Consider the following 24,595-nt stretch of genomic DNA (forward strand, 5'->3'; position numbering starts at 1 on the left):
AGCAAGTGATTGGCTTCTTGCCGAAGACAAGTAAGGAACAAAGCGCTGCTTGGTCTGCTACTCTCCTGTACGGTTTGGTGGCAGGCAGAGGGGAGAGTCGCCCATTCTCCCCCCGCCCCCGCTCCACAACCTTCTGGAGCAGAGCTGCCCCCTCTCTTCTGGACTCCCCAAACATAGCGGCCATATGAAGGGTCCCACATCTCTCTTCTCCAAGGTCTTTCCCCCACCCTACAGGTGCTCATTTCTCTGTCTTCTCCTTCCTCAATTCTGGGGCTCCCTCCCAGTCTCTCCCCATTCCTGAAATCAGCGTTTGCTGGGTCTTTCCATCTTCATTCAAATCAGAGGTTGTTGAAAAGAGCTACTCAGACTTCAACAATAAAATCTCTCTCCCTCAGGCAAAGCTAAGCCTGGAAACTTCAGCGCAAGACCCAACACCATGAACGAGGAGCAAGCGAAAACAGCGGATGGCATAACAGTATGTCACGCCGTCTAGATAGCAGGTGCTACTAGACCCTGCCTCTCGGGAAACCTCAGCGATGTTGCAGTCTCACTCCAGGATGCACGGATGCAGGAGGGGCCCAAGAACTACATGGGCCCACAGAGTGACCCACAGTTGGCTTGTTCTTCAGTGCAGAAACAAGACTTCAGGGACTGCTGTTGCCAGAATCTTCTGCTGCAGCCTTGGGCCTGACTCACCTCCACATTCAAACCAAGGGCCCGCACAATGTGCTCCACGCAACGCAAGTTACACAGCTTGCTTCTGGCCAGCTGCCACCACGGCCCAGGGTGGCAATCTGCAGGCGCTCCCGGGCTATGGCACAGCACGGCGGCTCACACGCCTCTTCCTCCAACAGCACGACATCCGAAGGAAAAAGCGGCCGATGCTTTTCCAACATGCACAAAGCAACTGGCAGCTGAGAAACGTTCCAGACAATAAATTCCTCCGCCGGTTTAATTACAGCCCATGCTCTCCCAGCGTGGCTTTTATTTTCTGTCGGCTCACAGGCACCTCTGAGAGACCAAGACAAACTCCTGCTCCATTGTACTTATGTTATTGAGTGAAATCCAGAGGGTTTGGGTTTCTTTTTTCCTTCTAGACACAGTCTAGTGAAATTAGCCCTTAAAACCTTGGTCAGAGAACAAAGTTAGCACACACCTACTAACATTAATTGTGTGCAAGTTACATTTTATAACCTTGACATTTACTCCTGTTAGCGGGGAGGTGCCTTTCTATGGGATCTATGCAGTCGGGAACATTTTAACTGTAAACACACAAAAGGCTTGGTGCTTCCTGCATCAAAACGCCTGCTTGCTACTCTCTGCATCTCTCCAGATGCTGCTTTCAGGACAGATGAGACAAGCTGCATTTTCCATTCCATTCCTGTATTTCTGAGCAGCTGCGCTTCTCCAGCGAAGGGACCCTGTCAAGCGCTGCAGACAAAAAAGCTATTTTACCTTGCAGTTGCGGTTATCTCCATACTGCCCACCCCAAGCACTCAAATAGCACGAGTCAGGCCCCAAACGATCACGAGATTAGCTTAAAAACTATTCATAGCTTTTGGGTTCTCTGTTTGGTTTTGAGCCACTCAGATCATGTTTTCAAACCTTCCCCCCAGACATGAGGGCTAGAAATTTACTTAAGAGAAGGAAAGAAAACAGATTTGCACCAAACCCCATGACTCCAGGAACTGGGACAGTAACAGAGCAAATACCAGGCAGCTCATGGTAAAAACGGTTATTGTTGACACTGTTACAATGTAATCCAACCAGAGAGCTCTGAATACCATGCAAAGCCAACAAGCAGAGCATAGCCCCCCTTTCTGTGTCAGTTCTGCAGGAGCAGTGATTTAACAACGGCTCTCCCCAGAACTCGGCTGAGGATACGTCATCCACACTGCTGCTGCACAAACACAATATTTTGGCACAACAGGGCACCGTGGCAAATGGAAGCCGAACGCTAACAGATGTGTTAATTTCAGCGCCAGTCATACAACTGGAATACAAACCTTCTGGGAAAAGCTACTTTCCCCTACAAACGCTGCACACATGCATCACGTTTAAGACGGTGTTGAGCAGCAGAGGGTATTTTCTTTTAATTCTAAAGCATTGTTTTAAACTTGTTTGGTGTCCCTTTAATTGAAACGTTTCTAAACGGGAGAGAGGGGCGGGGCAAGGCATCCACACCACAATCTCCTGCATGTCCCAGGAATGGCTACAAATGCAGCAAAATTAACAAACATACATTCTCTTCGCTTCCTAGAAAAATAATTAGCAATAAAGTTACAAATAAGCTAGCTGGAAAGTTATTAGTAAGATCACATATAGTACATATATGTACTATAGTAAGAATTTTTGGGGTGGATAGCTCAGTGAGCATTGGCCTGCTAAACCCAGGGTTGTGAGTTCAATCCTTGAGGGGGCCATTTAGGGATCTGGGGCAAAAATTGGGGGTTGGTCCTGCTTTGAGCAGGGGGTTGGACTAGATGACCTCCTGAGGTCCCTTCCAAGCCTGATAGTCTATGATTCTACGATCACCGTCATAAGGAGGTGGCTAAACCTGCCCCTACCCATCAGCTAGACAAGGCATTGCTGGCTTGCTGGCCGTGTCTGTACTGGCACATTTCACCCAACCCACCTGCCACTGGAGATCTCCTTCATCCCTCCGCCCCAGAAGTCACCACAGCCATGACAACGAGAGTGCATACACCCAGACAAACACCATGGGGATAGGAGGGTTAGTTTGAAGAAGTCGCAGAAGCCATAGGGTGACCAGATGTCCCATTTTTAAAGTATGTAAGCCCCCTCTCCCCCCCCGCAGGTGTCCCAACTTTTTCTTAAAAACAGGCAAATTGTCCTGTATTTTCTGTCCCCCCCCCGCACCCGATCAGTACTGGCGGGGCAAAGCTGCAGTGCACGGGGCCAGCCGCTCCCTGTGCTGGTCCGTCAGCTCTCGGCCAACAGGGCCCCCCCGTCCCGTTTCTGGCTGGCACCGGCATGTCGTCTCGGCTGCCCACCCATCGGCCCTTCACATGCTCCCCCTCTCGCTGGTCTCTCCCTGCTTTGCCCCTTCACCCCTGCAGCCCCGCTGCTCCGCCATACCCCCCGGCAAGGTGCGTCCCGCTCCCAGCACTGTGAGGAGAACCAGACCCTGGTCAGGGCGCTGAGCTCACCAACAGCCTGGCTGGCAGGCTCCTTCCTGCCCTCACTGTCCCCCCACACCATATGTTGCCTCAGGGACACACGGCACCAGGGGAGGCAGGTCCATCCCAGGGGCCCAGCCAGGCATGGAGGGCGGAAAGCCCCAGGCAGGGAGGGTTGGGTCAGCCAGTCACCGCCCCCCTGTCCCGAGTGAGAGAGGTGTATGGGAGTGTGGATGTGCAACCTCTCCCTATGTGTATGTGCGTGTGTGTGTCACCCTTCCTCGTGTGAACCCTAAAGCCTTAAAGATAAGGTAAATGAAAATAATCCAACTACGCAGTATTTCTTTTTAACAGGGGTTCAAGTCAACTTGATGTTAATTTGAATGTTTGTACTGCATAGTTCTCATTGATTGCCGTTCAACTCGCTTGAATACCAGTAATTTTACCAGGTGTCCCGTACTCAGCATAGGGAAATGTGGTCACTCTCCAGAAGCCAGCAGGTGGCTTTCCAAATTCTGGCCTCCCTACCGCCCCGCCAGACAGATTTTGCTCACTGGGTATCTGTATTCAGCATGAAGCAGATATAAAAGCCGCAATTCTGGGGCTTCTTTTTAATAGCCTGTATCAAGGGTCTCAAACTCAATTTACCTTAGGGCCAGTGCCAGTCCTCAAATCCTCTCAGCGGGCCAATAATGTCACTCATGCCGCCCAGAACCCACCCCCCAAAACGCTGCCCCCCATCTGCCTAAGGCTCTGGGAGGGAGTTTGGGTGGGGGAGGAGGTCTGGGGTAGGGGATTGGGGTGCAGGCTCTGGGAGGGAGTTTGGGTGCAGAAGGGGTGAGATGTTGGGCTCTGGGAGGGAGTTTGGGGGGGTGGGAGGGAGTATGTGGAAAGGGGGTGCAGGCTCTGTGAGGGGGTTGGGGGTGCGGCGCTTACCTGGGGCTCCAAGGCAGGACGGGCCAGGGAGGTCTCTGCGTGCTTGGAGCCCCAGGTAAGCACTGCAGCTTCCCTTTGGCCGCAGGGCACTTGGGGCGGGGGCACCACGTGGAGGCACAGCCCCACCCCGGGGCTGCAGGAAGGGGCTGGCAGACGCGTGGAGCAAGCAAGCAGACGCCATTCTGCTCCGCTGCGCTGCCGGGGCCCTGGGCCATTTTAAATCGCCTGGGGGGAGCGCCTTGGGGGGGCCAAGGGAGAGACGCGGCCCCAAAACTGCTGGAGCCCCGCAGGCCACATTGGGGAGGCTCGCGGGTTGCAGATGGCCCACGAGTTTGAGACCCCTGGTCTGTATTAAATTATAGATTTATAGATCTATATAAATACAGGATATGAAAAAGAAGCCCCAGAATTGCTGCCTGCCTCTGCTATGCGTAAAGATCTCTCCTGGCCTAGCCGTAGTGGTGGGGTTTCTTGGACACGCACCCCCTCCCGGTGACTCCTGCGCAGGCTGGCGGCGTGAGGCTGGTGGTGTGAGGCACATGGACGTACAAGGGGGCAAGGGCTCTCTCGATAGAGGACCTAGGGTCGGGGCTGAGCAGACCAGAGTGGGCCCACAGGAGTTGCAAAGCCTGGGAGCAGGTTTTAGCAGAACTCTGTGTTCCCTTTGTTAATAAAGTCAAGCCCTGGGATGGGGCCATTTGGGGCTGTCCACGCACTGTGCTTTGTCTGTAGAGCATGTCGGGAAAGGCGCCTGTCCACATGCTTGTAAGATTCATGGGAAATAAACCCCATGGACAACTGTGTCCACTCCCAGCCCCAGCAACGTCAAAGAGAAGAGCTATACAGCGACTGGAGTTCTGCTGGTATCTTCCATTAACCCCCAGGAGGGGAGGGACCAAGCCTGACATCTCGGCCATAGCATCAGAGAGCGACAAGGGACCACAAGGGTCGTGGGGACTTTAACAATCTTACAGCTGAATCCAGAGGGCAGCTCTGCCCCGAAGCGTCAGGTTCTCCGGCCGCTAACTGCTAATATCATCACTACGGCTAAGATTTTGTCACCGAGGACACGGATTCCGTGACTTTCAGAGACCTCCGGGACATTTTCCACTTCAGCTTCAGCCCCATGTCCCAGGCAGCGGGCTGGAGCTGTCAGCCATCGCGGGGCCCCTAAGCTCTGACCTGCCACGGGGCCCCCCCAAGCTGTCAGCTGCCATGGGCGGTGAGGGCCCTGGATCTCCGAACCCCCAGCCCTGCAGCTCTGAGCTGCTGCGGGTAGCAGAGATCCTGGGCTCTAAGCTGCCAGCCCTGGAGCTGCCAGTCTCCCCCATTATTTTTAGCAGAAGTCACAGACAGGTCACAGGCTTCCATGAATTTTTATTTATTGCCCACGACCCATCCGTGACTTTTACTAGAAATAACCATGACAGAATCTTAACCTTAATCATCACAGACATTTTATTGCTTCAAGAAACCCATTCCAGCTCAGAGATCAGGGGTTATCAGACTGCAGCTGTCACTCATCACTGACCACTCGGATTTACACTTATGTGAAACCTGGACTCAAATTTCAAGAATTTGGACAACCCAAGGAAGGTGACATCACCACCTGGCCCCTCAATACTTGTAAACAGTGCAAAGCTGATGAATGTTTCCTGCCCCTTATGAACAGGGGCAATACCCACCACTCCCTCTTGTTCTTTATCCTGCAGAGGTGTGTGAAGATTTCAATTCACCTCCCACAAACTCTGGCCATCCCATGGATTCTCCTAATAGCAAAGTACTCAGTGATTTGGCCTATCCTGCTGTTGTGACCCCAAGCAGTGTCGTACTTTCCATTCAGCCCATTGGGGTTCTTGTTTTCGCCTCTGGAGGTGGGTCCATTTTCAATCGCTAAGTGAACACTTGGAAACTACCCACAGTCTCAGCATTGCCCCCTCTTAATGGCAACAGCAGAGCTAGAGATTACAGCGGCTGAGATGAACACACCCAAGAGACAGAACTTGAGGTGAGCCAATTGGAACCACCACAGAGAAGAAAGAGACAGACTCCTCAGAGCCAACGAGCCATGGCATGTAGCTAATGTCGGGAACCTGGCTCACAGGGTCTTCGGTGAGGCTTCGCTAAGCGTGGCTTGAAAGTCGATTCCACGTGGTTTTCACAGGGCACATAACCCCAGCAGGGATCTGTGATGACCTCTACCCAAAGGAGAGGCAATCTGCTTCGCCTGAAGGGATACAACAGCCACCAATACGCTAATGGAATGTCTTAGTGTTAAGAGACAGGAAAGGTGGCATGAATGCACTGAAAGTCTGGACTTTGCGTACTCAAACCGTAGGACCCGGAGTCTTCATCGCCTTCAGGCGGTGGAGACTCCTAAATGCCTGATGCGTTTCAGAAAATGCTGTGGCAGCCCACTTGTGGCCAACAGCCGACCAAGAATTACAAAAATCACGGTTGGAAGGTATTGTCTGCTCTCAAACACTCGGTCAATCTCCTCCAGCTTCTCCCAGCCATTCACTAAGGAGGAACTGGAATCAGCCATTTCTTTTTCCAAGCCTTACGAGGCTCCTGGACTGGACAACATCCATGGAGAGTTCTGGCATTGCATGAGCTCATCCTGGGGCAACTGTCTGCAAAGAGTCTCTAGTACTTGTCTGGGAGGCTGCCTGGTTCCCAAGGCCTGTCGAAGGTCACACGTAGGGGCACTTCTCAATCCTGGAAGGAAGGTCGATGACCCAGAAACTATCACCCAATTGCTCAGATCAGCATCACTCAAGAGACTGGTTTCAGAGTAACAGCCGTGTTAGTCTGTATCCGCAAAAAGAAAAGGAGGACTTGTGGCACCTTAGAGACTAACCAATTTATTTGAGCATAAGCTTTCATGAGCTACAGCTCACTTCATCGGATGCACAGTATGATGAAGTGAGCTGTAGCTCACGAAAGCTTATGCTCAAATAAATTGGTTAGTCTCTAAGGTGCCACAAGTACTCAAGAGACTGGTACTTAAATGACCGTTGCCTTTAATTGCCCCACATGTATATCATTACCAGGCAGGGTTCTGACTGGACCATAGTGCCCAGGATCAAGTGATTAGACAGACCTCTTATACTGAGGGTGCCACCGAGGCTGGACAGGAAGTCAGCACCATTTTGGTTGACCTTTTGTCAGCATACAACACAGCTGGCACTATGGACTAGTCCTAAAATTATCCCCCATGGTCCTAGACAAAAGACTTGAAGAGTTTATCAGGCAGATGATTTCTAACGGGACCGTGATCGTCAAGTTCACATCACCCATGTCACACGAAGAGACGAGACTTCCCCGGGGAGCTCTACGTGCGTTGATGCCCTTTAATATACATACACACACACCCACAGCCCACCTGCCTCAGCAACTAAGTTTGTGTGCACTGCTAACCTCTGCCTGGCAGTCACCAGAAAGAGCTTTGAGGAGCTGGAGAGCTGCCTGCCATCTGACCTTGACACCGAGGCCAAGTACTTTTTGAAGTGGCGACTTAAACCGAATGCACTAAAATTCAGTGCCATCTTGTTTCCATTTCGCCACTTGGTTAGCTCATTGCCAGCCGCAGGTCCTCGGAACAACCAACCAACTGCTTTTGAGCTGTACCCTACTTATCTGGGGATAACGCTTGACCACTCCCTGTCCTTTCCTCAACACGTGGAGAAGACGCACCAAAATCCAGTCGAGAGTCCCACTCCTCCACAGGCTTGCTGGCAACTCCTGGGGTGCTGGCGTGGCAACTCTATGGACATCTGCCAATGCCCTAATCATTGCACCGGCCGAACACTGGGCAGCAGCAGGGTGCTCCCATGGTCACTGAGACAAGCTGGACCCGATGATTAACTCTGGCCTACAGATCTCACTGGTGTGGCCCGGACACCTCCCATCTCCAACCTTCCAGTCCCGGCTGGCATTGCTTCCCCAGCAAGTAGGCGTGAAGGCAGGGCCCTGGCCATGTTACTCTGCACAGCCAACTATCAAGAGAGTTTCCTTCACAATTTCATCACAAAGCCAAATCAGAAATACCGGTTAAAGCCAAGACGCCCCTTCTCTGACATAGCAGAGGCTCAGATCGTACATCAGGCACCATCTTTCTAAGGAACAGCAGCAACAGGGGGTGCAGGACTAGAATGTGGCTCGATGGCACATTTCGTGGCTTACAGACAACTCAAATATGAGTCCCCTAGTGTCTCCGGAGCCATAATTCTGTGAGTGGATACTGCTGTGTTAGTGGAGATGGCAACAAAATAAGGATGAGGTGCACCAAAATGAACACCACACTAACCAAGTGTCAGAAAGAATAACCGAGCTTAAATGGTTTTGCTGTGGCCAAAGAGATCAGAAAGTGGAGGACTGTTGCTTCAAGGCCAGCAGATTGCAATAAGAAAGGACAATGCCCAGTGTACATATAGAGGTCAACGCAGTGGTGACAAAAATTGGCCTAGAATATAGGGCAGTCTGGGCAGTGGATGAGGGATCCTCTCTGCTGCTTCTGGAGACTGCGCAAGTGCAGAGAGCATTCTGTAAGCAAGCTCAGATGCCATTCAGATAGAACGGCAAGTGGCTGGCGATCCCTTAATGACAGGGCTGGACACAGAAGAACAGATCCCGAGAAGCGATCTGGCTCTTTTGCAGCTGGATATCCCTAGCTGGGAGTAGCTGAGACTCTAGTCCAGGGCCTGCAGTCCCAGTTGCCTCCCGGGAGGATTATGAAAAGTTATCGAGCATCTCCTGCACCCTTTCATTGGACAGAGAGGAAAGCAGGCACAGAGCCAATGGGATTCTGCCTGTGGAAGCTGAATACAAGAACGAGAGGTGTCAGCTGCGATTGCACACTGCAGAACAGGGCAGTCGCCCACTCTGGGGAAAGGAGCAACTGTATCCAGTTAAGTTAGATGGATGCGACAATAAAAGAAAGAGTGTGACAACACAGTGATCAGCCATGCAAGTGCTTAGCTGAACTTCTGAAAAGCACACTGCAGCTTCCAGGAGTGGTGTGGGCCACCGGAAGGATGTTCAAGCCATCCTGACACTGGAAGGGGGAGGCCAGCCACATTTGAAAGACACCCACCAAATTCCACCTGCTTCCAGCCAAGAGGAGAACTAGAGCCAGAGGGGCCAGAGGCTGAAGGAGCTGTAGGGGGATCGCAGTCAGCATGCTGCACCAAATGCACCTGATGTCAAAGAATGGGGATGGAAGGAATTGTGGCCATTCGGAGTTTTCTCCTTAACAAACCAGTTACCCCAACAAGTGCCCCCACCACGGAGAGAAAGTGTTTGGGCTGCAGCTCACCAAGAGGGCTCGGCTCGTGTTTACTTACCAGTAGAGATGAGCCCTGAATAGCGCGCACTACTCACAGCAGGCACATCCCCAGTGCATTGATCCCGCTCTCCAACCTCCCTCTTCATTACGCACTACACCAGCGTGCAGGTCTCGTTCTTAGTGGTCTCTGCCCATAGCTCTGAGTGTCTGCGGCCCACACTCACCAGGCCTCGCTCCTGTCCATTCAGGGTGGCACTAGCCCTTTCAGTTGGTGTGCAATTTCACCCTGGGACATGCTCTTCTCTTTCAGGGGTACAGCTCAGCTCCTAAATCCAGATTTTAGACAGCTTGATTTTCAGAAAATCTGACTTTGGTACAAGACAAATGATTGGAAAGCGAAACCACACTAAATTCAAGGAACAGCTGAGAATTGTCCCATAATAGCAGGAGTTTTGATGCATAGTTCTCTCCAGAAAAATTACTCTATAATTGGCATTGGAGTGTTTCATATTCATTGTGTATCTCTGATTTCCATATCTAACGTGCCATGATTGTCAAGAATAGGTGCCTTCTCTAGCTACCACAAGGAGCCTAATTTCTGGCAAGCAAGCTGGATCTTTTCCATCTCACTCATCACCAGAAAATATAATTGCTCTGCAGGGCAAATTATGCCCTTATTTTTCCCCTCATTATACTCTCAGTTACTCCTCTGTAAACCCAGTGAAGTCCAGCAGAGCTGCACAAGTGTAACTAAGAGCTCAGTTTAGTCTGCTGCATCTTTATTACTAGGGACGATCCAGGAGGTGGAAAGATTCCAGCTTGAGTGAGACAGTCCAGGGTGAGTCTGCGGAGCTGGGAAGCAGAAATAAACTTCTTTTGACTTGGAAACAAGGCATACAGAAAGCCGTGAGAGACACGAGGAATATGGAGCCCCACACAACATGTATTTCACAGGCACTTTTCAAGGCAGACCCAAACTGGACCCATTAAGGCCAAGATTGCCACACCCCTGCACTCCCAAATGTAGGCGTTTCAGTGACCTGACTTTTAAAGATGCAGTGCATGCACATCCCCCACAGACTCCAGCCAGAGCTCCTGGCGCGCAACACCTTGGAAAAGTCAAATACTTTTACTTCGATGCCCAGTGATGAGCAATGGGGCCTTTGGCACCAAGGTTTGAACATTTTGGCAGCCTCCAGGATTTCCCCCTCCCCAGCACATTGCTAAGCGATTCAGTGATCGTTCCTGTCCATGTCCGAACGAGCTGCCATGCCGGTCAGACTCACATGGGCCATCCTTGCCTTTCTCGAGTTACAGCCTGGTAACGAACGGAAAGAAACAGCTGCATCTTTTTTGCTGCATGATGCAAGTCCAAACGAGGGTATAGCCTATCACGAGACTGAACCCGTTTCTGAACTGCGCTCTCAGGAGAGGAGCCACAAACAGCCAGAAAGGGCAGTGCCACATTTGTTAACCTGACTTCAGAGGAGCAAGTCGAAGCTCCCCTTTGCCACCCAGCGTCAAATGGGGATTCCGAGCCAGCGCGATAACCACAGCGCAGCTGAGTGAAGACTGAATGCACCTGCATGAAGCGCTGTCCGGGCTGGGCCCTAGAGAATGGCACAACCTGGCTGCCTAGCCTTGCATCTCCATGAAGCAGAAGGGAACTGACTCCTTAATCAGGCCTTCTACTCCCTGGGCGCATACAAGCCAGTCCTAACCACCAGGAATCGCACAACTTGGTATAACGCACGCACAAATACGGAGCAGAAAGAGGAGAGTTATAACAAAACAAAGCAAATGGGTGGAAGCAGAAGCAGACAGTGCGCCAATTGCTGCACAGCTCTGCCCCCAGCCTCCAAGGCCTTTTACGAGAAAAAAACTGTTCGATCATTTTTGCCCCGTTCCTGCCTCAGGTCTGCTCTACCCCCAAAGGAATGAAGGAACACATTTAAAACTCAGATCTGGCAAATTGCAAGATACTCAGAACAACAAACAACTCACTGGAACCCAAAATAACCAATGGGGCTGCAGGCGATTTCGACAGATCGACCCCAATTTACCCCAGTGGAGGATCTGGCCCCGGATAAGCCGCTCCCTCTGCGGCTGGCAGTGCGTGTGTGGTAGAACCAGGAAGCCCTGGTGCCAGCCAGGCCTGCAGTGCTTCAGCCATGCCCCTGGACCAGCCGGAAATCTCTCACTCCAAAAAGGGGGTTTTCAAACAAGGCAGAAAATTGAGAAACTGTTTCAGTTGGGTGGAAATTTTTTGTTTTTCAATAAAGAAAACAGGCTTTAAACCCCCACCTTCTTATCCCTTCCCGGAAAGCGGGGGAAAATGAGGCCCCTCTCAACCCCTCAATCAAAACTTCTAAAAAGTGTTCTAGAGAATTCAGAAACAGGTGAAAGATTCCACGAAAAAACGAAATGTGTTGGTTTTCCCGCTACACACACAGCAGCGTTTTCAGCCAGCTCTGCGGACTGCACAGCTCTCCGGACAGTCGCTGGTGAACGGATGTCTGCGGCCTCACTGGCCAGCACTAGCCCCACTAGTCCCTCAGCAGCGCCACCCTGGCTTGCCAGAGACAGGTTAGCTTTGCCTCGTCCAGAGATAAAGCACATGATCAAAATGGCAGCGACAGACAGAATTATTCAGAGACACGTCTAGCACCTCTCCTAGTTCCCTGACTAGCGCCCACTTCCTGCCGGTGCTGCAGAGGCCCTGTCTGTCCTGCCAGCACCTCTCTCTGGTCATGCGGACCAGCGCAGAGCAAGGCCAAGTGAGACCAGGAGGCTGCCCTGCCTTCTCAGGCAGCTAGTTCAGCCTAGAAAGCTGCACACCCTCAGTGGTTTAGTGCCTGCTACGGGCGGCTGGGTCTGAAAAGCTTGGCCAGAGCAAGACCGCTAACAAATCTCCATTTCTCCGCGGGCCAGAGGGAAGCGCTGGAATGCCAATTTCTATTACCTGCTGCCCTTACAAACGCTCAGGGACTGATGGGAGGTTGCAATACAGCCATGACTCCGTGCTGTACCCAGTGGAAGTGGGAGGCAGGTGGGCTGAGGGGAGGGGGAGCCAGGTACAGCTCCCTCATCCGGCTCCTGGTTCAAGAGCAGAGGGCTGCTCGAAGCTATGCTGGGTATTTACAGGTCCCAAGGAGCCTGCTGAGGGTCTGGTGAATACTGGTGCTTCCTCCCCATAATGTCAAGGGCACCATTTGGTGGGCAAGGTAATCTAGGAGCTGGTTATGTTAGTTCTATGCCCATTGGGAAGATCTGGGCAGCTTTGGGCCCTCTGACATTGCTGGAGCAGCACAGAGGATGGCGTGGACAGTGGATCTGACCCTGTGCCAGTTTTAAGAACTCCAGATGCTGGCAGGACCCCCTTTCAATAGCATCCCCTGAAAAGGACTTGAAACACATTGATCAGGGTTTTCTGCTTCCCTGGTGAAATCAAGGTGGAAGCAGAGACACTGACTGGGTAGAATTAGTGGGGGAAGCAAAAGTGGATGGGAATCTGGGAGGCAGTGACCATGAGTTGGTTGAGTTCAGGATCCTGACGCAGGGAAGAAAGGTAAGCAGCAGGATACGGACCCTGGACTTCAGGAAAGCAGACTTCGACTCCCTCAGGGAACGGATGGGTAGGATCCCCTGGGGGACTATCATGAAGGGGAAGGGAGTCCAGGAGAGCTGGCTGTATTTCAAGGAATCCCTGTTGAGGTTACAGGGACAAACCATCCCGATGAGTCGAAAGAATAGTAAACATGGCAAGCGACCAGCTTGGCTTAATGGTGAAATCCTAGCGGATCTTAAACATAAAAAAGAAGCTTACAAGAAGTGGAAGGTTGGACATATGACCAGGGAAGAGTATAAAAATATTGCTCGGGCATGTAGGAAAGATATAAGGAGGGCCAAATCGCACCTGGAGCTGCAGCTAGCAAGAGATGTCAAGAGTAACAAGAAGGGTTTCTTCAGGTATGTTGGCAACAAGAAGAAAGCCAAGGAAAGTGTGGGCCCCTTACTGAATGAGGGAGGCAACCTAGTGACAGAGGATGTGGAAAAAGCTAATGTACTCAATGCTTTTTTTGCCTCTGTTTTCACTAACAAGGTCAGCTCCCAGACTGCTGCGCTGGGCATCACAGAATGGGGAAGAGATGGCCAGCCCTCTGTGGAGATAGAGGTGGTTAGGGACTATTTAGAAAAGCTGGACATGCACAAGTCCATGGGGCCGGACGAGTTACATCCGAGAGTGCTGAAGGAATTGGCGGCTGTGATTGCAGAGCCCTTGGCCATTATCTTTGAAAACTCGTGGCGAACGGGGGAAGTCCCGGATGACTGGAAAAAGGCTAATGTAGTGCCAATCTTTAAAAAAGGGAAGAAGGAGGATCCTGGGAACTACAGGCCGGTCAGCCTCACCTCAGTCCCTGGAAAAATCATGGAGCAGGTCCTCAAAGAATCAATCCTGAAGCACTTACATGAGAGGAAAGTGATCAGGAACAGTCAGCATGGATTCACCAAGGGAAGGTCATGCCTGACTAATCTAATCGCCTTTTATGATGAGATTACTGGTTCTGTGGATGAAGGGAAAGCAGTGGATGTATTGTTTCTTGACTTTAGCAAAGCTTTTGACACGGTCTCCCACAGTATTCTTGTCAGCAAGTTAAAGAAGTATGGGCTGGATGAATGCACTATAAGGTGGGTAGAAAGCTGGCTAGATTGTCGGGCTCAACGGGTAGTGATAAATGGCTCCATGTCTAGTTGGCAGCCGGTGTCAAGTGGAGTGCCCCAGGGGTCGGTCCTGGGGCCGGTTTTGTTCAATATCTTCATAAATGATCTGGAGGATGGTGTGGATTGCACTCTCAGCAAATTTGCAGATGATACTAAACTGGGAGGAGTGGTAGATACGCTGGAGGGGAGGGATAGAATACAGAAGGACCTAGACAAATTGGAGGATTGGGCCAAAACAAACATGATGAGGTTCAATAAGGATAAGTGCAGGGTCCTGCACTTAGGATGGAAGAATCCAATGCACCGCTACAGACTAGGGACCGAATGGCTAGGCAGCAGTTCTGCGGAAAAGGACCTAGGGGTGACAGTGGACGAGAAGCTGGATATGAGTCAACAGTGTGCCCTTGTTGCCAAGAAGGCCAATGGCATTTTGGGATGTATAAGTAGGGGCATAGCCAGCAGATCGAGGGATGTGATCGTTCCCCTCTATTCGACACTGGTGAGGCCTCATCTGGAGTACTGTGTCCAGTTTTGGGCCCCACACTACAAGAAGGATGTGGATAAATTGGAGAGAGTCCAGCGAAGGGCAACAAAAATGATTAGGGGTCTAGAGCACATGACTTATGAGGAGAGGCTGAGGGAGCTGGGATTGTTTAGTCTGCAGAAGAGAAGAATGAGGGGGGATTTGATAGCTGCTTTCAACTACCTGAAAGGGGGTTCCAAAGAGGATGGCTCTAGACTGTTCTCAATGGTAGCAGATGACAGAACGAGGAGTAATGGTCTCAAGTTGCAATGGGGGAGGTTTAGATTGGATATTAGGAAAAACTTTTTCACTAAGAGGGTGGTGAAACACTGGAATGCGTTACCTAGGGAGGTGGTAGAATCTCCTTCCTTAGAGGTTTTTAAGGTCAGGCTTGACAAAGCCCTGGCTGGGATGATTTAACTGGGAATTGGTCCTGCTTCGAGCAGGGGGTTGGACTAGATGACCTTCTGGGGTCCCTTCCAACCCTGATATTCTATGATTCTATGATTCTATGACTGTATGCCAGCTGCTGTCACATGCACACAGCACATGCATTGATGGGATCTTACTCACTGACTGTAACTGTTTACTGACGGTTCACAATTGCCAGAGAAGTGTGATTTCCCAGCTGAGCGTGTCCCTTTAAAGAAAGCCAAGCCCAAAGCATGCTCTCTGCTGCCAGTTCTACACGTCACTTTAGTGTCTGTGAAGGGATAGGACACGTTCTACATGCACACCTTAGCAGTCAGAGTGATGCTGGACCAGGGGTAGCTTCTTGCTGGAACCCAAGAAGTCTGACCCTTAATCAGGCTTCCCTGGTGGGAAGGGAGAGCCACACACCTCTGTGGCATCTCCTCTAGGAAGCAACAGAAATGCTGTCCACAGGGAACAGTTCCTACCCTCTTCAGCCAGAAGGATGGCTGTTGAGAGAGAACTAAGGTAAGGATGGAAAGGGGAGCAAATGAGAGAAAATGGGGTTGCCTTCAGGAGACAGGCTTGTGAGGAAGGACTGAGTCTACCTGTGCAGACAGCGCTCGCCAAACATGGAGAATACTGATGTGGTTGCACAGTAAAGTCATTTCTTCCCTATTTCATTTTCCTTGCTGGAGGATTTGTCCAACTAATAACCTTTTCAAACAGAAGAGATCATCAGTGTCTCTGTAAGACCAGATCGGCTGAATCCTGTTCATAGAAATAGCGTAATCCTATTAAGGCACTGCAGCTTCTGTAAGTTACAGGAATAGGAGGGCGAAAAATCCAGAAATTCAATAAAGTGTCATTGCAAATGCAGAGTTTTAATTCATCGCAGAAAGGCTGCAATTCTTAGAGTCAGGCAGCCTGAAGCAAGACAACGTGACAAGAAAGTGTGTTTGGAAAGACGTAACTTTCCTGGGGTTTCTCCCTCTCTTCGCTGTCGCTCCCATTCACTGTAATGCAGTTGTAAATGTTATTCCATTACTGGGGTGGTGACATGATCTTTCATTAGATCGTGTCCTGAACCTCCTATGGAGCAATTAACGGCCAAATCCTGTTCTCATTGCACTTGTTGGATTTTTTGTCGTTAACTTCAGTGAAGAGGCACCGGCTCAATGCCTGAAGTCCATTAGCAAAGGGGGGTGGGGGCACTTAGCTTCCTGCAGGAATTGAAAGGGCTCCAGTTCAGGGAAGTGGCCGCATTCCTTCGGCGAGCAACCCCGAGGTAAGGTTGCTTTTCCAAGCTAGCCAATCAGGAGTGCCTGAAAGTCACCTGACTTGGTTGGAGCTACCGGAGAAGCACCAGACAATGCCGCGTGGAAGTTGAATGGCAAGGTGCCCTCAGCACAACCAGGGCCAGCGTCCACTCGAGTCCCTCTGTACCCCTCCTTTGTGCCTTCCCTGCCCAAACTGCCAAAGCCTTCACCACGTTCCCAGTCACACGGCTGAACCCGTCACGTTCATTTCCATCTTTCCTTCCACCTGGCCCCTGCTCCCCGGCCGCGCCGTGCAGTCGCTCAGCGAGCAGCCTGCAGCAGTGTGTGGCCGTTCCTGGCCGAGCTGCTGCCCCTCCTTAGCTGGGACAAGCAGGAGAAGGTGCTTCATGCAGCTCCAGAGCCTCAGGGGGTCGCCTTCATTTATACTCAAGCCGAACGGAGGAGCCATATCCCTGCAGCAGAGCCTTGCATTTCCACTCGAAGGAAGGCACTCCGGGGCCTCCAGTCTGCCACCTGTCTCCCAGGACACCTGGCAAAACCCACCAGCCAGCTCCCCGGGCCGGCCACAGCTCCCCTGCGGAGGCAGAGGGGATGCAGCAGCTGAGCAGCGGCGGGTGGTGGGAAGCCAGCTGAACCTTCCCTGCCGCCACCAGGCACTCCCCAGCTGGCAGCAGCCTCACTCAGGGCACGGGAAGGTACCCCGCCGCCCTCCTCCCGCTACACTTCCCCGCCTGAGGACATGGGCCAGTGGGGCAGCAGGGAACACTGAGCTGCAGGGAGTCAGGGCTGGCTGGAGCCCCGTCACACCAGCACAGCTTTAGAGCCATCTGGGCCGTCAGAGAGCAGAGCGGTGGGGAATGCTGCTTACAGGGCAGCCCAGCCCAGCAAATGCGTACAGTGGGAGTCAGACACACTAGGGAGGGCTCATAAAAGCACAACAACATTGTCAGGCTCCGCTGAATGGAAGGACGCTGCCATGGGGGCACCCGGCCTGGAACGAGATGCGTTAGGGAAAAGAAACCTAACCAAGATCTGTACACTGGAGCGCTACGTCTGCTACGGTTTGGTTCATCCAGTGCGACGCCCAGTTCTTGAGGGCAGAGACTGTTTCTAGTACTCCTAACGGCTCAGCGAGAGCGAGCACTGAACCGCTGTAGGATCAGAGAAACAGGGAGCGCAGTCTGGAAGAGCAGTTCTCAAACCCAGCCTACTCTGGGCTTAGTCTGAGAAAACGGTGTCACTAGCGAGTCTGAAAAATGGTAGCTAAAATCGAATGGCAAACTGAATGGCACAGCGTATCATTTACCGCAGGGCCTCCCACCCGTGGGCTGGGTCAGCAGGCAGACTGTACCCAAATGCTGTCTCATTCACCACGCCCCGCGCTCGACGGAATAGACCTGACTGGCTTAGCCAGAGGCGCTGTCCCTCCAGCTCACTAGTTAAGGCCTGGAACATTACCACACATGGACGCTGTTCCCTCCTCTCCCAAGGTACATTGCATTGCACCAGAAAACAAACCAACCAAAGCCCCTGGGTTGTAACAGGGTTAAACCATGGGGTAAGAAGACTCCTGCGGGAAAGGGTCCTTGTCTGCAGTAGCATCGTCTGTGGCAATGTAAGAGAAAACAGGAATTCTAGCAAAAAGCCTAATGCAAGAGCCCCGTGGCCAGTGCACCCAGCACGCCTGCACTCCCCGTGCAACTCCTCCTGGAGCTTAGCCCGACAGGCGACGGAACAGGACTCACATCGTCTTTGCTTTAACACCCGTTTCCTCCTTTGCCTGGGCCCTGTTTCTGCTGCTTGTCTGGGTGAGCTGGTTTATTTCTGTAAAGTACCATGCGAACTTGTGAAGCTGTATAAACATTAGAAATAGTACCAAGTAACGGCTGAGTGCGGACCAAACCAGTTCAGCTGTGAAAGTAGACCCAGATATGTGAGTCCTGAATCTGACTTTGACACAGCTCTGTTTAAAAACCTGGGTTCTCGCTAGGACATTAACACCTCCTCTGGCCAAGCTGTGTGAAAGGGACAGAGCAGGAACCGTGTGTTCCAGGAGGATTTCAGAACCGAGTTTCTGTCTCGGAGTGGATTAGTCCCCCCCATATCATTCACTGTAGAAAAGCAGGGCACAAACAATGCTCGACGGCCATTGTTTTACATGCCAGCTTAGGTCTGACCCAGCACCGAAGGTGGGGGGTGGGCCGTAGCCACTGAAAAGCAGGAGTGCGGTAGCACGGCAGGAGAGGTACAATCAGACCAACTCGGTCACTGCCCTCTTTCCTTTCTCTGGCCTGTTTATTCGGAGTCTTTGCACCATTTGATGTTTGTTCAAATGACAGAAAAAATTTGTCTCCCTTTGTCAGGAATGCTGGCACTCAGCCTCTGCCGGGAAAATGGCTACCAGGAGAGCGTTCACCTCGCTAGCTAGAGTTCAACCCCTCCTCAGCCACTATTAAGACGCCATCTCAAATGCTGTGCGTAAAGCCAGACACACGAACATTCGATGTCCACGGTACGGTTTCCTGGCTGGCCCAGGCTGCCCACTGGGGCGCAGACAGGCTCACAAGCAGAGCTGCTAGACAGGCTGACAGTTCATTGTTCAAAATGACTGTAGAGGTAATCCTCTGCCCCTGCCCAATCAGTCACAAGTGCCCATGGGGGCAGGCGGCCAGCAGCCGGAAGAAGAGAGCCCTGACGGTGCCTTCACCCTGTTGTGAGAACAAAGGGGATTGGGACGGGCCGAATGGGCTGCGCTTGCCTGCCTGAGCATCACGCTTCGATGGGATTTGTGCTCCTAAATCCTTTGGGTGCTTCGGAGATCTCCCTCTAGAGCAGCTACGAAATTACCGCAATGGGAATTAGCGAGGAGCCAGGTGTGGAGAAGCTACTGCATGAGAGACATGGAGAGGCCAGAACAGACCGAGGACAAGTCTACACTACAAAACTGAGTCAACCTACGTTACGGCGACGTACAGCCACCGCAGTCATTACATTGCTTTTGCATGTCCACACCAGGCTCCTTGTGTCAGCGGAGTGCGATCTCACCAGGAGCGCTTGCACTGGTTTAGCTGTCAGCGTGGGGTACTGTGAGATGACTTCTGAAAGGCAGCAACAGTCAATGTAAGCAACACAGCGTCTGCCCGGACAGTGCATCGCACTAACTCCATCAACTAAGCGAAACTCCTTTCGCGGAGGCGGAGTTATTACGTGGGCGTAGTGGGCGAGTTACATCGGTGGGAGCTACAGTTCAGTGTAGACGCTTACAGAGGTAGGTCAACCTAAGCTGTGTAGACCAGGCCAGGAGGGAGGGGGGAGGTTATATTTGACAAACACCTTTGTGACTTTTACAGCACAGACACCAACAGCTGCTTCTGGAAAGATCAAGTCAGTCAGGGACTTCCCGTTCACTTCACCACAAACACACCCTTGTCCCACTCATCTCTAGAAAAGCCAGTAAAGTTATCCAGAAACCCACGCTGCAGTAAACAGGTGGATTCTCATATTTAGAATGTAACAGTCTGACTCTGCCCCTCTCCTCCTCGTCCCTGATTGTCACCCCCTCCTGCCACCTCCTTCTCTCTGTTCCCTTCTGCCCTGACTCTTACTTACAGCTAGCGTGAAACCAAATCATCTCCATACTTGCAATTATCAAAGTGCAAAATAAAACTTGATTTTTAACGTGTTAAGCTGGCCATTGCCATTCCTGCTTGGCAGGTTCCCTCCCAGCAGCTGAAAGAGAGCCGAGGATTGTGTGTTACCGGTACACTGGACACAAGACCTGAATTACAAGGAGGTGGTGGCAGCAGTAATGCTGCAACAAAAGAGGCAGCCTGACTTGAATTCCTTTGAAAACATTTTTAGTGAAACCTGGAGATGACATTGTGCATGTCGGCGGCAGGAGTGAGCCAGGGAGTACAGCGGAGGCGCTAATGAAAAGAAGGGTGTCAGCATCAGATTAGCCTAATTTACAGAAATCTAACAGCCAGGGCTCCAAAGGAAAGTCCATCTGTTTTCACTTGGCTACCACAGCTGACTTAAAAATAAAATCCTCCTCTGCTAGATTTTTAAACAGCCAGCCGAATGTGGAACAGCTACAGAGAGCAGTTCAATATTAGGACAAGACATTTCTGTAAGGGAAGGTACTAATGGGCAAGCCCTTTTAAAGAGTCCAAAGATCTGCTGCATTCATGAATACAGTTGTACCTCTTTTTACATACACACACACACACACACACTAAGTGCTTATGTATCTACTTGCTTTTGGTCAGATTCTGATACCTTACTCCACAAGCAGTCTCACGGACTTCAATAGGATTACTTCCAGAGTAAGGTGCTACTCAGCATGCGTAAGGCTATCAGAATCTGCCACAGTGCCAACAAACAGACTTACGGTAGCTGAAGGCCAGGCTAAGCACTGAACAGTTCCCAGCTACCAAGGATCTCCTAGGCAATCTATGTTCAAAGGGGCATTTGTTAGACCAGTGTTTATCCGCCTCATGTCAGACACTGGGGAAATATCCCGGTTAACTCTTCTCTCACAGGTAAGAGAGCAGGCCGGAGTGCAGAGGAGGAAGGTGGGAGAGAGATACACGCTGGCCAATGACCTGCAAAAGAGGCAGTAGACCTTCTTGGCAATTGTAGGAGCAGGCGTCCGGTGGAAAGCGCTGGAGAGTCACTGCCATGCCTCCACGATAGTCAAGCGCTGCAGAAGTTCACGGTGGTCTCTGAGCTACGGCACAGGAAGACACAAGTGTCAAACACTCCTGCACACACCAAAGAAGGCTGTCACGAGTTGACCTAGGCTGGCACATCTGCGCTTTGAAACCAGTCTTCCTTCTCTTGCCCCTGCCCTCACGTTGGGATTTCCCAAACAACATTCCCGTGGTCGCAGTGGAGATGCGAACAGCCTCACGCTGCAGAGAAAGCAGAGCATGGGCAGGCGTGAAGGGTTTGCCCTAACTGATTTCAAAGGCAAAGGGCATCCAGGCAGGAGTGCCTTTTTATCGCACGGTACCCTTCTAGCTTCCAGCACCCATGGAATACAATTACAACTACGCAGAGCTGCTCCTTCGCCCTCCGTTCACAGGCAAGTTCCCCAGTGTCCTGGCTGATAACCCCAACAGAGACAATTGTGACAAGGACAGACCCACCCCACCTCGATACCCTAAGAGGGGAGCAAAGACACACATTCCTGGCTGCCTGTGCATGAGAAACCTGCCTGCGCACAGCAGGAGTTTTAAAAGCGCCTTGGCAACAGTACTCCTTTAGCGAGTACCTCCAGGGGGTCTGCTCTCATGACGTGAGTAGGGAACTCTGCAAGGGACACAACGGAGACACACCGTTCCAAGCTCTCGCCTCCCCACTTGGGTAGCGAGTTCCCCATAGTGTCTGCAGAACTGCTGCTTTAGCAGACGCAGCAGGGACAGAGCAGCTCCCTATTGCTGCCATCCAATTCCGCGTCGTCCGAGAGCCCCAAGGGGCGGCTTGGTCTCTGGATCGGTCGTCCTCTTTTCTACCCAGCATTCCCCGCTTTGTGACATCACAAGCAAGCCCTGCACCCATTGCCATGTAGACCGTAGACAGCCACAGGAGCCCCCTGGGACAATGACTAAAGCGCGTGCTTTCCAATAAAGTGGGCAGCTCACACAGGAGATGGGTAGTGTGTAGGTGGGGCAGTGGGCAATGAGGGTGATGCCAACACGGAGCTCCTAGAGCGTGGAATGAGGGCGACGGCCCCCACCAAGCTTCTACAGAAGTTCCCAGATTTGAAAAACAACAGACAAAGCCAGGAAGCTGTCTGGTTTCTCCTGCAGAGCCCAGAAATAGCCACGTTTACCAACAGTTCAGACTCCTCCGGGTTTAGTGCTGTGAGAGGAAATTGTGACAGCCCTTTTGACAATGCCTTGCAGGCCTGCATTTTAAAATGTCTCCCCAAAACCTTCGATTCCGTACACAAGTCACTTTCTTGCCTTCCAGTGAGATTACCCGTCACTCGACTTTCTCACAGAAGGTGTAAAAGAGATCAGGAGTCTGGGACCCTCCACGGTTACTGAGGGTCTCTGGCTATAAAAACCTTGCTAGCTGACTTGGTAGCAAGGGCGCGTGGGGGAGCTGTGCAACCTTCACTGTTTGCCTTTTGTTAAATACAATTCTTAATTAGCTACATAGGTGGGAGAGACAAGGGAATACCCCCTTTCTGAACTACATGCCCACCCCCCCGCATACATACCTCGTGTCTCCAGAGAGCAGCTTAAAATGAGAGGAAAAATCCCTGTGAAAAAGGTGTGGCTGTTTGACGTGCTCAATCCACACCTCTAGGAAAGAGCCAACATTATACCTTATGACACAGAGACTGCCTTTGGTTTCCTTCTGAGCGACTGCACCAGGCGCCCTCCGAGCGCTTGGTACAGCTCAGAATTTGGAAACGTTCCCAGGTTTTTGCGCAATCTCCTGGAGCGACAGGCTCTCCGAGGCCTGGCTGCCTGCCTGAAGTAGGCGAGCTGCTGCATTCGCATCCCAGTAGCGCTTTCTCCCCAAGCGAGGCTGTATTGCAATAGATGAGATTCACTGCAAGCCCCCACGGGCACGGCCGAACGGGACGGCTCTGGCACAGTGCAGGCAGGCATGTTTCACTACCATCGCTATTTGGGTACCCAGAGACGATCCTGAGACCAGGAACTAACCTGACAACCTGATGGTGTCACAGGTGATGACAAGACCTCGAAAGCACCTCCCTCTGCCCCCCAGTATCACCTCTGCAACCAGATGCTAACGTTCCTCCGTCACCGACAGCTGTGAGACGATGCTCTGCTGGGGACATAGGGAAGGTGGACAGCTGGGAGTCAGCGCTTCATTGATGGCTTTGAGTCTGTGCTGTCCCCCAGTCTCCTCCAGCAGCTCCAAACAAAGTGTGAGCAGGGCAGGAGGAGAGACTTGAGCTTGGAGGCACTCCACAGACGGACTCCAAGGGCAGAGAAACAGCTCCCCACGTGGGGTGGGCCTGGAAGAAAGCACTGCAGGCCCCTTAGTGCATTGCCTCTTTACAGGGGACAGCAGCATCCCATACCATGGAGAGATCCAGCAATGATCCGACTGCCCTATGTCAACAGCACCATCAGCACGACTGACTGGCAGCAGGCAGCTGAAGCTAACGGAAGCCCTTCGTTAGTGCCTCAGAACGTGCAAGAATGAGAGGGGAGAGTCGGGGGTCAAATGCATCCAGCAGCCTTTCTTGTTTCCTATTTCATCACTGGGCAGACTGTTATGTGCTTCAGGGGTGATTATTTAGTTACCTCTGTACAGAAAGAGAGGAGTATCTGCTCATAGCCAGGAGGCAAGGACCAGAGGGCTAGATGGAGTCTGGGATTTCCATTAGTACTTGCAGGATTTCCCATCAGAGGTGTTTCTGTGGCCTCCATCACCACAGCGTCTGATCACCTTGGGTCATTAATGTGTTTACCCTACAGCCCCAGAGCAATTACTCCCAGGATACAGCTGGAAAGCTAAGGCACAGAAAAACTAAGTGATTTGACCAAGGTCGCACAGGGTGGGTGTGGCAGAGCAAGGAACTGAACCCAGGTCTCCAGAGTCCCAGCTTAGTGCCTTAGCCACTGGACCATCCTTCTTTTCTAGGCAGGGAGGGCTTTCTGACAGAGAAGACATCCTATGATTGGATCTGAACTCAAGGCAAGGTTCCTGGTGTCCAGGGAAGTCATCTGGAATGCAGGCAAATTCTCCTGTGTGGTAGGCAGAATTCTTGACGGGGAGCGTGTTTGCTACTTAGTGCTGGAGCTGAGCAAAGCTTGGCAAAGCCATTCATGCCCAAGAATAGCTCAGAGAGATGCAATTTAGTGACTTATGGCGGAGAAGTAGGATCTCTTGGCCTCTTCTGACAAGTCTAAGACACCAGCACAAGGAATTCCAGGGCTGAGGCAAAGAATCTGCTTGTATTTTTCATCACTGATGCACCAATTTTCTTCTTTACTGTTTCATCTGCCATCGAGATCCATAGGAGTAATGCTGTGGAGGGGCTGTTTCCATGTCAGAATGGCCAGCGTCTCTGCTAGTTGATATCTCACTTGGGTAGACTTCTTTTATGGACATGTTTGTATTTAATTGGTTCTGGGAGCTTTCTGCGACACACCATGACAACAGGACATTCCTCTTGCCCAGAGACCAGGAGAGTCTGGATCTCTAACTCTGGAAGGTGGTAGTCTAACCAGAAGGGTAATTTTTCTCTTCCCTACATCCAAGTCCAGTTCAAAGGCCTGATCCAGGGAAGTATGGAAACTACTGT

At 51.6% G+C, this 24,595-nt stretch overlaps 1 protein-coding gene and 1 long non-coding RNA gene across 3 annotated transcripts in view; both read right to left on the reverse strand.

The window, feature by feature from the left end:
- The window catches only part of SLX9 (SLX9 ribosome biogenesis factor), a 110,640-nt gene that overhangs the window by 26,153 nt on the left and 59,892 nt on the right, over window positions 1-24,595 (reverse strand). The window lies entirely within an intron of this gene.
- LOC141996239 (uncharacterized) lies at window positions 209-22,672 on the reverse strand. Its single transcript, XR_012641506.1, has 3 exons — window positions 22,529-22,672; window positions 20,904-21,028; window positions 209-1,431 (listed from the first exon to the last, which is right to left on the reverse strand). It is a non-coding gene; the product is annotated as an uncharacterized LOC141996239 (long non-coding RNA).

The sequence above is a fragment of the Natator depressus genome, chromosome 11 (assembly GCF_965152275.1).
Source record: "Natator depressus isolate rNatDep1 chromosome 11, rNatDep2.hap1, whole genome shotgun sequence".
NCBI classification, from domain to species: Eukaryota; Metazoa; Chordata; order Testudines; family Cheloniidae; genus Natator; species Natator depressus.